General features: G+C 41.2%; 1 protein-coding gene across 2 annotated transcripts in view; it reads left to right on the forward strand.

Annotated features, from left to right (window-relative positions):
- The window catches only part of CA10 (carbonic anhydrase 10), a 176,773-nt gene that overhangs the window by 53,989 nt on the left and 106,802 nt on the right, over positions 1-15,982 (forward strand). The gene's annotated exons all lie outside the window — the stretch shown is intronic.

Below are 15,982 nucleotides of genomic sequence, written 5' to 3' on the forward strand. Positions count from 1 at the left end.
GAGAAAATGTAGAAGAGCATGGGTTTTTTTATATATTTCTTTTTAATCTTAACACAAGAAAAGAAATGAAGATGTCAGAGAAGTACAAGGTTTATGTACAACCAAGGGCAGGAGAGTTTGAAGAGTCCACAACACGAGTTTGATTTAGAATCTTGATTTAGAAGTATAGATCATTCAGAACCATATTTTTGGGGACATAAGGCATGTGCAAGTCACACTGAAATGGATTCTACCTTTGGCTTTATGCCATTATTCCTGTCAGCTGGGATATGTGAAATCCAGGGAAATCAAAGGTGTCACAACCATTCAGTTCCCTGATTCCTGAGGTGAATCCAGGGGAGGCTGAGTTGGGCTGGTGTCGTTCTGCTGGAGCTGTAGCACTGAACTTGGCACTGAGTCTCTTGAGGACAAGGGAGCATTATAGAAAGCAGCACAATACATAAAAGCTACAGAAAAGCAAGAGACAGCACCAGAGTTTCTCAGAAGAACAGAGAAACTGGGTCAGCCAAGAACTGTGTAAGGAGGAATGCTATTTCTGCTGTATGTTCAGCAAGGGCTGCCATGTGAGGATTTAGCAATTCATCCAAAGATATTAGAGGTTAAGGCTAAGTTGGATATATCTTAAAAACAGAAAATAGTGGAGAAGCAAACCCTCAATTTTAATAAATTCAGCACAGCTCCATTAATTTAAACAGAGCCTCACCCATTTGGAACCTTTTCCTTAGAGGTAATATTTCTCCTTTATCAGGTTTTTGATAGCAGTTTTAATGGCAGAAAATGGAATGCTAAGTTGACAACAGGTATTTCCTGGCCCAGTATCATTATCAGAACCTGTGCAAGGGGGGCAGATTTTCAGAGGTTCAGCACTGTGCAAATGTCTTGCAGGTGAGAAAAGGTTCTCTCTTAAAGGAATATAAAATAAGTTACATCCATGTGGAAAGTGATAGTTTGAATCTGCTGATAGAGTTGAAATCCTACTTTATTCTTTTGCCTTCTCTTTAAAATGTAAGAAACAAAGATCCTCTAAAGGAAAGAGTACAATGTCTACACAAATGTGGTTTAAACTAACAAAGAGGCACTCAGGCTTTCATCCATTTAACAGAGGAAGGGGAACCACTTTCTAAATCATTTGCTGAGATTCAGCCATTTTTGGTGACACTCAAAATAAAAAACTGAGCCAGAAAATCAGCAGACAAAACATGATGTGGAAATGCTGGTGCAAGTACTGTTGCAGAATGGAAACAGAAAACTCAGTTATGAATGGACCTCACTGGGATGTTTCTCAGCAGTGCCTCTGATTGTCAGAGAGATAAAAACTTGGCAGCAAACACAGCACTATTGACTCCTGCATAATCCAGATTCAGTTTAAAACCAACAGAACAAGCAGCTCATGAAATTCGCAGTAGCTAAAGAGAACATGGTGCTTACGGGGGGGGACATGTCTCCTTTCCCCATCTATAGTGCTAATGGCAATTATCAAAAAAAAACCCCACACACAGAGTCAGAAGTTCTAGTAGTTATTAAAAAAACAACCAACCAAAACAAACAAACACCAAAAAAAAACCAAAAACACACACACACACAAAAAAAACTGAAGAGAGGACTAGATCCTCCTGCCAACCTTTTCTGCTTGGGAGTTTTATGCTCTGCACAGGGCAGTGCCACAGCTCCATGCTGAGCAGCCCTGTGGGCCAAAGCTCCAAAGGCAGCTGTAAATTCCCACATCCCAAGGCAGGGAGATGCTGCCAGGTAATGGGTATGGATTTTCTGTACATCATGACTGTGTGTCAGCCAGCAACCACCTGTACTGAGCCTAATAATTTGTCTGAATAAAGCAGTACTCCATAAACTTTACTGCTGAGCAAACAGCATGCTGTTGGCAACATCATACTTTGCTCTCCCTTTCAGCTCATCAAAAGATGACTCAATTACCATTTAAAAGTTTATACTGCCTATGAAGTCAAGGACTGTAGCATTACTAGTCAACTTGAAGGTGTTTTGAAAAGAGTAAATGTATCTTAATGTGAGGAACTGCCAGGTTTGCATGTCAGTGTTAAAGGACGAGCTGGAAGCCACTGTTGGTGTTAATTCTAGCTCACAGAATGTGTACAGTGAATAATGGGAAGATGAAAATGATGGATTATTCAGCCTGTGAGAGGGGATGAGATCCTGCTAATAAAGAAAGCATTTATACAGGCCTGCCTAGTGCATGCAGTTGCCCAAATTCAGGGATTGGAAATAGAAGAACTAGAAATGACAAATGCTTTTCCTTCCAGAAATGGGAAAATTGATCATTATTAGTCTGCTTGTGAAGCTTTGCCTGTTTTGCTTTCTTAAAACCTGTGGCAGGTGTTTGGCCCTAAGGTGCTTCTATCTTAAGGCAAAAATTCAGGGAAGCTGCCTTAAAGTTACACCTTTTTTAATGTTGAGTCTGAGTCCAAAACATGGGTCTCATGTTGTTTAAGGAGTGAAAAGACGCTTACTTAATTTTAAACCTCTTTTTGGTGCCCCATGCACCTGCTCCTGTGCAGTCAGTGGCCAGAACAATCATTGCCAATGGCAGGATCTGTGGAATTTGTTTCCTCATGCAAAATTTAATAGGATTTCTATACAATTTAGGGATAAGAAGAACTAGAAAAAAAAGAAGGAATAATTAAAAAACTCTTTTGACAAATGCAGGAGTTTCAACTTAATTAAACCTTATTCATGATAAAATATGAGGAAATGTGTGTGCAATGGAGAAGTAAAATGTATTTATGAGCTTCCATGCTTACATCTTGAGGGTTTTTTCCCCTTGTTTGTGTGTTATTAAATTCAAGCCATGGAGCATCCTGTAGGATCCTGCTCCACACAGCTGAGTTAGGGAAGAGATGAGTAGATAGGAGAGCAGAGGAAGACAAGCTCTCTGCACTCATCTGACATCAAGGTAATGCACCAAAACTTACTAATAGATGGCTTGTTATAATCAAGTTTTCATGCACCTCAGACTACAAAAAGAAGTTAAAGATAGAATACTCAGTTTACAAATAAACTAAATGTGGATACCCTCTGTGTCTCAGATTAAGGGTTTCTGGTTGTACGTGCTAGTAAGTTGCAGTAACCCCCCTAGTTACTTAAAAGCACACCATGTCAGGGATCTGGTGGGAGTTCATACCTGGAATTACAATTATCTTCTTGTAAAATAGGAGTGTCCTCCTAAGACTGGGTGTCCTCTTTGGGTGACCATCTTCCAGGTGGGTGTCCACTTGCTTTGCAGTGCCCAAGTAACTTTTCATGGATCTTAAACTCTAAGATTTACCATACAGGTGGTTTTACATGAGTGTGAAGGTAATTTCTAGCCAAAGATTAGAGGAGAAGCACCTTCTCCTCCATTACAGAGGGACCAGCCATGATTTTACCAGGACAAGCAACTCATGAGTGCTTAAAAGAAGTAGAAAGGTAATGCATGTGTGAAAGAGCCACCTCTAACATGCACATCAAGAGGAATTCCCAGGGGGAAGATTGAGTCATCACAATGTTCTGGGGGTTTCATTCTGTTAACACCTGCTTTGACTGGGAATTTAATGCATCTTCAGCCCATGGAGAGCCACTGTTGCCTTGGAAGTGATATGTTTGTTTTGAGTGCAGAAAATGAGGTTCATCTGCTTAATGAGTTACAGAGTGTTTTCAGGCTTTTAAGGAGTTATAAGAAGTGTTACCTCAGGGGAAAGAGATCTTAAAGAAGCCTCACTAGGCTGCAAAAACTGTGCTTCCTACTTTTTCAAAGAAATATCTAGAGCTGGAGACTTCCTAATCCCTGGCATCTTTGGAGATGCCCAGGCAGGTCTGTGAGGAGTGCTGAGGACTGGTGCATTAGTCAGTCCATCTGAACTGCTGGATCCACACAGCATTTCATAAGAACTTTTGATTTAAAATGCATCACAAAATCCTTCCACCAGCAGAGGCAGCTTCAGATGGTATCAGAGAAGAAATTTCCCAGAGGTTACAGTTTATAGAGGGGTTTTTTTCCTTCAAATTGGAGTGTATTTTTTGGAGGAAGAGAAACTGGAAATGGGAAAACTCAATTGTGTGAGCAAAAAATAGAGATTATTCCTCAGCAACCTGCAAATACCCTCTCTGTTTAAAAGGTTGTGTCCACTCTGATTTTATATGCTACATAGTAAAACTAGAATGTGCATGAAACATGCCAAAAAGTAGAAGTTAAAGGGAGAACTTCGGGATTGTAAGAGACCTGAAGTATAAATTTGAAATTAGATGTGGATAGTTTATTTAGTATCTTTTGGCAAGTGATGTACATTCAGAATTATCTGTGATTCAGGGAAGCACTTCACTTCAAGCACTAAAATTTTGTTTCCTTTTGAAGCTGTTAAGATTTTCAAACTTAGGATGTGCTGTTACTGAAATCATCACACTGAGGTTTCAAGAGGCTGATTATTAGTAGAGTCACAATCACAGCAAATCAGTGAAGTAGAAAGAGCACCAGGCATTGGGAAGGTTCTGAAATAACTCACACACAAAGATAGCAGAAAGTGTTACTGCACATCATAACACTGAGGAGCAAATCACTGGGCCAAGTCCCAAGAAATTATGTATAGAGACCATTTTCCTATTAAATGGGCCACAGTTAATGCTACAGAAACTAAATGAATACTCCTCCCATGCAGTGGGTAGAAGGCTGGTTGTGAGTGCTCCAGGAATTGGCCTATTGCTCTGCTGGTTTCCTTTGGCAGCACAAAAGCACTGCTGCTCCTCTAGGATGAATTCAAGCCAAAACGGATTTTATTTCCATGTGTCCCACTCCAGTTCAGCAAAATTTCCCCAGCTCTTTGAAAATCAGGGTAGGAGCTTCATAAAGTATCTTTCTTACATCTCAGAGCAAAAAGTCATTGTATGCATTGCTGTGAGAGATCAAGGTGGAAAGCTTTTCTTATAAGAAAATTTTCTCTTGTTCCCACAAGTCTCAAAAAATTCATTCCATTTCCTGTCTGCCTGGGACAGTGCTGAAACTTGGCTAAATAAACCAGAAAGAAATACAATTTTTATTGCATGACTGATGTTTGCTTTCCTTTGTTTGGTCAGGTCACACTGAGAAAACTTGTTGATAGCAAACATCTATAGTGAGTTTGTACATGGCAATTTCTGTGGGATGTATGGTTACTGATGTGACTTTGGTAGCTTTGTGATAGAAGTTCAGACAGAACTGAGAACACCAAATACAGCAAATCTGTACTAACTAAACCTTCTGGATGTTACTTCTACTGGGAGTGTATAAATCACACTAAAGCACATTGCCATGTGCCTGAAACACAGAGGCTCTTACAGAAAAATCAGTGGTATGGCCATGAATACCAGTCTGTGTCCTCCTCAGTGAGAGCACAACTGGAATCACATCAGCTCGCACTGAATGTGTTCAGAGTTGTGTGTAAAACTCAGCTCTTTAGTTTTTGCTCCTGTTGAAGCCAAACTGGTGCACTGATGGAAGAGACTGCCCAGTGTATGACACCACAACCTTCTGCAGGTGCAGTTTCTCTGCACTTAATAAACCTCCTTCAGTAGGTTTGTTCAACTAATTCAAATTAAAACTCAAAAATCAAGTGTGAATTCGGAAGAATTTTTTTCTTTAAAAAAAAAATGATGTAGGAATTCTTTAGAGCTGGTAGTTCCAAAGCCAAAGGAACTACCATTAACTAGTTTGATTTGACCTGTTTCCAGGATTACTCTGCTTATATTTTGATTTCTAAAAAATATTAGCCTATGACACAGAGATCAACTGAAACTTGTATTTTCAGTGATCATGAAGCTACAGATTTTGCCTCTAGGCAATCTTTTTTATTAACTGGTATATTTGATAATCATATTCATAATAAATTTCAGAGTTGATTTAGGAGCTTGAGTCCATAAGAAGGTACTTCTAGTCATCTTAGCAGTCTTTTCCATGTGAAGTGTCATAAATTTTCCAATCAATCTGGATGTAACCATTTAACAATTTTCTGCCTAAACCTCTTTTCACAAGGCAGGTGTGATTTTAATCTTCTTCTGCTAGAAAGACCATCAAGTGCTGTATCCACAGGCTGAAATTATTCAGAAAATAAGATGTATTCGGTTCTGTGTGAAGGTCACAAGTAATAAAGCCTCCAAGGCACTATCTTCCAGTGAATCTCTGCTGCCAAAAAGGCAACATACATTATCTTTTACACATCTCCCTTGGAAGCAATTGATGCTCATTCCTTCTGAGCTGTTACAATCTCTGGCAGAGAGAAATAGGCTGAGTGTTCTGGAGCTATGGGCCTTCTGTTCTCTCTGCGACACATTGGGAAGTGGATTATGGTCTTTGTGCCTCTGAGATTTTAGCATTGTGCATCCTGTGCACTGCAGCCCTGGCTGGTGTCCCCCTGCATTGCTGGAGTGTGCTGGGTGCTCCTGGGATGCTCTTACAGGGAGCAGCTCAGAAGATGCTCATGCACTGCTGTGTTTCTCCCTTAAATAGTGTGCTGGCTACTGGCATCTTTCACAGGCTGAGATAAGTCATTACAAGCCACAGAAAGAAAATGTCACATGATTACTTGCCCTACAAACTTCATGCCAGCTGCCAGCACTGGGCAGAGGGGCAGCACGTTCTGGTGCTCTGTGACAGACACAGAGCCTGGCACACACCCCCAGGTTGGGAAAACAGCTAAGGAGGGGCTCTGCAGAGATCACTGCTGTGCTAAACAGCTTTTCAGTCACAGCTCATGGAGTTGCTGGTTGGAAATAATAGAGGGTTGTGCTTGCAGAGGCTGTTTGATCTAACCTTGAGCACACACCTGACATCCACAGCTCAGTCACTCCTGTTGGCTTTCTGCACTGAGGCTGTGGCACTTCATTTTCCTGCACTGCTGACAGCACAGCAGCACATTCCCAAAGCCTGCCTTCCATCAAGGGGGAACAGCCACTCCTTGCCTGATCCCTGCATCAATTCCTGCTGATGCATTCCGAGCAGGTTTGATCTGGGGATTCAGTTGCTGGATGTAGTTGTGTGTTTGCCAGCACTTAGAGGGTTCCAGAGCAGTTGGGGCAGTGGCTCTTTGTGTCTGTACTCGTGTGTGTGAACAGGGAGATCAGGCATAGTCAGATCAGGAGCAGCAGCACATCAGGGTCCCACTTGAGCATGATGGTGTCACCCTCTTGCAGCTCAGAGGAGGCAGCTCCCTGGGCCTCCACCACCACACAGTCCACAATGTCCTGGCACTCTGTCTCCCTGAGCTTTGTTCAAGTAATCCTCTCTGAGCAGCCTGTGCCCAGCAGCAGCCCATCTGCAGAGGCTGCCTGTACAGCAGATTGTCAGCTTGACCAGACTCTTCCCTAACAAATATCAGACCTTCAGAATCCTCACCACACAGTGGAAAACCGGTAGACCACTCAGTGAGAGATCAATCACTGGACAGCAGTTAGCTGAACAGTTTGATGTAGCATCTGGGGAGAGGCCAAAGTTTCTTCCTATTCCAAAATATGTTACAAAAATGTAGTAATGCCTCTGTTTAGAACTGTGTCTTGGCAGCACCGTGTTGCACTTCAAAGAGATCAGTATTGCCCAGACAACACTTTTTCCAGCCTGTGAGTGAGTGCATTGAGTCACTTGTCCTCAGGACTTCTGGCCTTTCCAAGAATAATCAAAGTTATGGAGTTTTGGTAATCTCACTGTGGAAACAGCATCCCCAGCAGAGGCAGAGCCCTGTGGGATGGGGTCAGAGAAACATGATTACTCCAGAAAAACCCCAGAGCACAGCACATCACTATTCCTGTCTTGAACTGTCATTATGGATACAAACTGCAGCACTCACTGGTGAACTCTGTGCTTGCTCCTCACTTGTCTTTCCAAGTCAGCAGAGTCAGAGCATTTTTGCATTCCTGGCTGTCATTACCTGTAAGAGTCTTGTGGGAAACCAAGACAGTGCAGAGCTACAAGGAATTCTCAAGAGGCTGCCCTTGCAGACAAACATTTTGGAGGATGGGACTGGTTAACCCCTGCTGGGTGCTCCTTACACCTCATCCTCCAAACAGAATCCCTTAATGCCCTGTCATTTCTGACCGGGATGCTCATTAAATTCATCCTAACAAAGGAAGCACTAAAAAATTCAGACATGCACAAGATTTGGTAATAGTTAAATTCCAGCTTGTTACTTCAGAGTCATGTTTGTTTTAGTAACAAGATGCTGTGAAGCACTGGGATACCCAGAAAGAGCACTTTTGATAGAATAAATGTGCTGTCTTTTGTTATTTTTTATGTTCCCTCTTTCATTTATATTTTTCAGCAGAAGAATCGATAGTATCCCAAAGACATTAAAATAAAGCTGAATCTACAGAACAGAGCTCAAGGTATCTGCTGGATAAGCAGTCTTTGTCCTTTCCTTAAAACAATAAGTTCCAAATTACTTTTCTCTGAAGAACTTTCTCCTCTGTTCCAATTTCATCTAGGGGAAGCTTTCTTCACCTTTCTTCTGGATCTTTAAAATCTCACATCTCACTCACCCTGCCTCAGAACAGTCATTCACTGTAATAGCAGCAGCCATAGAGCCCAGTTTTACAGCACAGGCAGAAAAGCCAAAGATGAAGAAATGTGAAGAGAAAAGATTAGAAATCAAAGGATAGTTCCAAATCTGGGTTTCCTGCATTTCAATCCAAAGCCCTATTTAATGTCCAGAATGGCCATCACAGCTTTTTTTGCATTTCATCTTTTTCCCTTTCAGTCTACACTTAAATCCAGGCCGAACTCTCCCTCTTTTCCACCCCCCAAATTACAGTGAGTGTCAGGCAAATGTGCTCAGTTGTGACTGCCAACTTGTTCTTCACCTGCTTCCAGGGGAATCTGTTGAGCCCTGGCAGGGATTGATGACTGAGGGACTGACCAACCCTGACCAGAAGTGCCAGCTGAGTGGCAAGGAATTGTGCAGCTCCTTACTCATCACACATCCAGGCACTGGGCAGGGAGCTCAGTGCCCACAAAGGCAGGGACAGGCACAGATCCAACCCCTGGGTACCCCCAGTGCCTTGTGCTGAGAAAAGAGGGGAGAGGGTGTTCCCTTCCTCTCCTCTCTTTCATTTTTAGCTCTTTTGCCAAGAAGGATTTCCTCTGCTCAAGACTGACACTGTAATGAGCAATTTGTGCCAACTCCACTAAACATCCCACTTTCTTTTTAGCCTCTAAACCAAACTGTCCTTTAATCTGTTTTCTTTTCCATTTCCTGCATAGTTCTGCCAAACCTTTCAGCACTAGGAACTTCACTCACATTACATGGAAAGACCATTTTCCCCAAGACTTCCCCAACATCTTTTTGACTGGAATGAGAGAGAAGCACATCATATTTTCAGATTAGTAGTAGCCATGGCCCTGGAAGGTTGTTACTGACCTTGCTTAGTTTTGGGCCTGGATACACCTTTGCCTGTGGGTGCACTTTGCTACTCCTGCCACACGAATTACGCAAAGAGAAGAGACAGTAGGAAAAGCTTCTGGAAGCACCTTTAGGAGCAGCTGACCTCTGTTTTTCAGAAGAACTAAAGTAGCATTTGATTGTATAGTTTTAGTATGTGTGTTAACTCACTGTGGTGTGGCAAAGAACAATGTAATTACATACTGTTGTATAACTGCTCCTTACCCCAAAATTAACGTAATTTAGAGAAGTGAGCTAATCTGGTTTAATCACTGTAATGAAAGAAGTGGAACTGTGTTCTGCACTGGTGTCCCAAATGTGGAGATAAAAACAAGCAGAAGCTTTGCAAGGCTAGAGGTCACTAATTGTGATTGCTAAATATTTTTTCCCAGGTAATACTCTCAATTTAAGAAAATGTTTAATTAGGCAGAAATAAGCTGCTAGAATTTAAAAGGTAAATTGAAGAGGGCATTGCAGGATGTCTCTCTTCAAGGCATAGCAGAAAATTACCACTTCTTAGAAGAACCAATCTTTCCAGAATCCTAAATCCTAATTTCCCCCTGCCAGTTTTGTGTTCTCTCATTTACCAGTGCAGTTGTTGAACTTTTCTTGTCATTGAGAATCCTTCATAGAGAAGGAAGATGACATTTGAACAGACCAGTATGGAATTAGGAATATGGAATTAGCAGTATATAGTATGATGAAGTTAAGAGTTCTTCACAATTTTATTTTCTTAATATGTTTCAAGATTTATTGATGAGAATTTTTAATATATTTTTACTATCTCTTGAGTAGTGGTAATGCTGTCTTCCTCTTGAGGATCTATTTCAGCTATCAACTCTTTGCTTCTTAAAAAGAAATCAGAATACTTTCAGTTCTCAAATTTGAAACCATTGTGATACTGTCTAATATTACTGCAGTCTGGAGGTTTCTGTGACCAATTACTGAGATGAATGCCATTCTATCCTCTCCCATTTCTTTGGTGTCCCTGATTTATCTCTCCAAGCCTTTATGACTTCACGTTTGGCTTTTATGTAGAAGCAGAGCAGGTCATGTGGCTATCCAGAGGCATTAGTATGGTAATTTTCTTCAAGCTGAGTAGGTGGAAATAATTAATGGACTGCTTTATTGATGTACATAGATAGCTGATTCTCTCTGTGGTTTCAATTCCCAGCTTCAATAAAGTAGCTTGAGATTTTATCTGAGGGACCAGTAATTACACAGGGCAAGAATAATCACTTCATAAATACAATCTGATTGTGTTTTACACTGTTGCCAGGGCCAATGCCAAAGCTTCAAAACATAAACAGAGATCTGCTGCCTGAATAAGCTGACACCTTTCATTTAAACTCATGAACTCTGGAGTAACTGAGATTCAGAAAATCTGTGCTCTTGAAAGTTGAGCAAACTTCAAAGAGGAATTGACAGTCTTACTGCAGGACAGCACAGAAATAGCTTTACTGTCTTGGCTAGACTCCATCTCGTGTTATTGACACTGACACAGGAGCAGGTACCTTGGGAAAAATCTGAAAAATAAACTCCATAAAAATTGGATCCCATTTGTTAGTCTTTGTCTCTCCAAGACTGACGCAGATTGTGAGGGCTTAGCAACTGAAGTCATTGTGGGGTTCTGAATGACCCGCATGAATTTGTTTGATTTACCAATTTATATTGAAAGTCATTTTCCTGACACTTAATTTTGAGACAGTTTCTCAGATTCAATGCCTATAAAGATGCTCCTGTGTGGGAATGTCCCTTGGCACCTTTGTAAGATACAAGGAAAGGTCTGATACAGCTTTGCTGCCACTTAATCTTTCCTGTGCTCCTCTTACAAAGTGACCACCAGCTGGTCCTACAGACTCAGTCAGGATCCTTGTTTCTCATATTCTTAAAAAAATGTTTTAAGTGGCTTTTAAGCCTTTAGAAAAATTGTTCTTCAATATCTTCTTTTCACAGGTCTTATTTTACTTCTATATTTAGCTTGTCAGAGTTTATCATCTTTTCCATTTCTCTTATTTGAACAGCATTTTTGAAGGATGCTCCCTTACTTCAGGCCACTCCCTTTCGTTCCCTGCTGGGGCCTGTTGCCTTCTTGGCCCTATTTAAACAAAGGCTCAGAACAACCCACAACACCTTAAAACTTAGAATTCCAGTGTCCCTTTTACCATCAGATGTTCTTTTTACACAAGCTTCTTTATTCTTATCTAGTTCTTCATTGGGTTACACAAAAATCAACTACATAAGGCTTTTCATTCCTGAAGAGATACTGAATTCAGTGTAGTCTGATACTTATGATACAAACATAGAATCAGTAAGGTTGGAAAAGAACTCCAAGATCATCAAGTCCAACTGTTAACCCAAACTCCACATCCACCACTAAACCATGTCCCTCAGCACCACATCTACACATTTTATGACACCAAAAAAGTGTTGCTTCCATGTAGTTTCTCCTAAAGCCCAGTCCTTGCCTTGCTCAGACTGGGTCAGTTAACACTGGTTACCCATCCACAACCCTTTCACAACCTCGACCTTTGAGTCCAGCATCATTTTTTTCCAAGATGGAGCAATTAAGATGTCCTACACAGCACACACCTGTGTTCCCATCCTGGGAGAGCTGCTGCCTCCTCTCCCAGCACGGATTCAGCCTGTTCCCATCAACACACACTGCAGGCAATACCATTATGCTCATCTGCAGGTTTACTGTACCTGCAGAAGGGCACCTTTATGGGACACTCATTGCTTTTGCCCTGGAGAGAGGAGGCTCATATTTATTTAGGCAAATCCTTGGTACTCATCACCAGGAGAATAGCATTCAATCCTTGCTTTATTGTCCTAGCTGCTATTATTTCACTGTTGTTATGCATAGGTTTGGTAAAAGCCATCAGAATCCCTCATTCTATTGTGTCATGCTGATACTAGAGCATCTCCATATATCTCAATATAAATTGTTCCCAGTAAATTGAAAAAAAGAGCAGCTGCAATAAGATACAGACTGAATAAAGATGTCAGAGATTTCTGCGTGGATATAAAATATAAGTAATCCCTCTCACCATATAACACACTCAAAAGTCTGTTGTCCATAGTGCATCAACAGACAGAGGAAATCAACTTTGAATTCCTTTTTCTGCTGTGAGGAGGTTGAGGGCATTGATCACACAAAAACTTATCACCTTATGTCTGTGCAATATGTTTGCAAAAGCTCAGCTCTCAGGCAGTGCAAGTTCAGGGGGATTTATAGAGGAAGGCAGAGATGCCACGATCACTGTGTGGACTCCTGGTACAATAACCAGCAGCTGGAGCTCCCTGTTCAATGAGGTTTGCAGCTGCTCTGTGGGCTGCATGCAAACTAGAGCAGCTCCTGCACAGCACAGGAGCCAGAGGCTGCTGCTAAGATGTTTCACAAGTCCACACAAAGAAATAGTATATCCCATACTCGACTAGATTTTTATGAAAATAAAGCATGCAATAATTTCTTTAGACCAAACAATTAATTCAGTACTTGTGTTTAATTTCAGCCTTAGTTTCCTACATGAACCTCCTTAGATTTTTCTATTACAGTTCTGAATACTTTTAGATTACTTTGAGCATCTAAGCAGCAGCACTAATTACTGTAATTAAATGTAATCAGACATTAATATTGCTTAATATCCCCATCCACTAGTTAACTTAGGTGTGCAGTCTTAGGTCAGTCATCCTTAATTAACCTTGGGTTGAAACACAAGCAAAGTCGTTCTCATCACTGGGGAAGTTCACCATTGCTGCCCTTTCTTATTGTGCACCCAAACAAAAACCAGCAAGAAGCACATACTGGAGGGGCTGGGAAGCACAAGTTCCAAGGCATTTAGAAAGGAATCAAAGATTGCAGCACAGACTTACATGTGTGGTGACAACCTTGACCTTTGCAGGGCAACAGCACAGCAGTGGAGCTCCATGTCCTTGAGTTGCTGGGGACAGGCTGGTTGGGACAGGCACAGCACAGAGTGCCAGTTCCCTGCCAGAACAAGAAATAAAATTATAAAACATTCCCTCCTAGCAGGTATTTCCAGTGCAGCCTTTCTGGGTCAACCCCAGTTACATCATAAATTGTTTAACTACTATCAGCTTGAAGATAATGGACTGGCCTGTTTGGTTTGCCATTTTATTGCACTTATCAAGTCTACTTTGTTTATTTATTTTTTAAAAGCTTGCTAAACATTTGGTTTTTATCAGTACCAACAGTATTTCTGACCAGAATGGGTTTTTTTTTAGTAATACCTGAAACCATTGAAGCAACAGATTTGCCTTTTAATGTTTTCCCTCTTGATCCTACAGCTCTGCAGTTTCATCATTAATTCATTTTTCTAAATAACAACACAGATAACACCACAAGGGGATTTATCAAGGGAAACCAGGCTATCTCAATTAACCTAAACTTTTATTTTAGGCCTCTGTGTAAAGAGGGATTTTCTCTCTGACAAAAGCACAAGTGAGCTCCTATGGTATTTCTCTTTTAAAAAAATAGCCCAAATAATTAAGTGTGTGCTGGTTTATTTTTAATTGCTTTGCATTTATTTTATTCATTTCAAAGCATTAGCCCTGTCAATCTATATACTCTGTGAACTTCAATAGCCTGGCAATGGCAGTGGGAATTGATTGGGAGGGTAAAGAGAGGAGCCAAGTAAATGTTTAAGGCCATACTGCCAATTCATTTTTCTGCTCACAGAAAGCTTCGCTCATTTTAAAGGCCTTCCACTGACCTTCTTTGGGGTGATTTTACACAGGTTTTATTATTCAAATGAAAGTACTGGCATAATTCTGACCATTTTTGGGTGTTCTTCCCTGCTCATTGCTTCAGAGGTGTAAAGTGTTACACCACCATCCCTCCTTGGAGGTTTCATGCACTACATACTGAGAGGAGTTGAGCATTTGGGTGGCTGCTTCAGGTGTAAAGAAAAGATATGTCAAAAATGAATTTAAAGTTTTAGTAGCACACAGTCACTTCAAATTTGTGTGCAGGGAAACTTTAAGCTTTGCTGGCTGTACCATGTCAGTGTTGACTAAGGGAGAGCACCTGCATGTGAAGCACCTGGAGCTGCACAGAGTGGCACAAAGAAAGAAAAGGTTTTGGCTGAAAATTGAGTTTTCAGATTATTTTGTAATAGAAGTAACATCTATGGACAGTAGCACATGAACTCCTGGAGTAGCCAGATAGTCAACAGCTGCAAAACACTTTCCATCACTCCTGCATAGACACCCACACTGCAGTTCTGCTGTGGAAGCAACAGCCAAAGAATCCCCCAGAAATTTTATCTCTTTTTATAGAAAAGTTACACAAAGCTATAAAACAACCCAACCAAAGTTTTACACCTGCATACACTCAAACTTTGAGGGCAGGAAGAACTGAGATCTATAAAACACTCACCAAGATGAGCCATTTTCCTAAGGCCACACTACTCAGAAGGTCTTTTCCACCTTTCTCCCCTCCAAGGAATATCCTTCCAATGAGTTGTCTACTAAAAAAGTGGGTTCTAATCCAGCCCAAACTCTACTTGGCTCCCACCAGAGTAGCCAAAAACTGCAAAGCAGGAGCAACTACACCCTGCAAAGTCCTAAATACCAGCAACCACCAAGGTTTTTGTAGCCACTGCTGGGCTGTTTGCAGCTCCACCCACCAGGCACAGCACCTGTGCCTCTGCCCCAGGGCCACAGCCTTCCCCAGGCTGGCTTTGTAGGCTTTGCCACACACAGTTTGTACATTAGAGGAATATTTGGAGGTTTAGAGGCTATGAAAACTTTTAACAACATGTAAAAAGAAGAAATAAAGCAAAAAAAATGCAACAACGTCCTCTCCTGTGAAACTTCCACCTGCTACACAGAGTTACAGAACAATTCTGATCAAGTCAAAGTTCCCTGTCTTGTGTGCAGTCACAAACCTAAATGTGTCCTCTGTGTGTCTTGTGGCTGCTTTTCACTCATTTAGTCAGAAATTTTTTCAGCACCCAAAGAGTAGTGCAGGTCGATCTTGTCTGTAAATTGCAGATGAGATGCAGTGTGACCTACAGCCTGCAGTTACCTGATAAGAATTAATATGTAGTTACATCACTTTTTTTTCCAGTAAGGGGTGCAGAAAATAACTCAGCTTGTCCACAGTCAGGGATCCCTTCCATGTTCCAACCACTGCACATCCATGGAAGGAACTATCCTTTCTCACCACCAGACTGTGACCTTGCCAACAAGATTTTCTTTAGATCAGTGCTTTGTCTGGAGACAGGTTTGGGTGAATGGAACAGAAATTCTGGGTGAAATGGGAGAGGTAGAACCATCAATTTTGCTGAATATGAAGACTTTTAAAAAAGTGGAGTAGAGTGGGAGAGTTCCAGTCCAAGGACATAATGAATATATGCAGAGTTAGCATAAGGACTAGTGAGTCACATTCCTACTGCTCAGCAAATACTCTATACCAGCAAAGGAGCGGTTTGTTATTGTACATGGGATAATATCTAAGTACCCTCAAAAGAGGAATAAAAACCAACCCAGCCTTCTTTCCTGATACAAAACTATGTGAAGCAGCATGTTTTGGTCTCTGTGTCTGAAGT

Source organism: Pithys albifrons, chromosome 19, assembly GCF_047495875.1.
Source record: "Pithys albifrons albifrons isolate INPA30051 chromosome 19, PitAlb_v1, whole genome shotgun sequence".
Taxonomy (NCBI): Eukaryota; Metazoa; Chordata; class Aves; order Passeriformes; family Thamnophilidae; genus Pithys; species Pithys albifrons.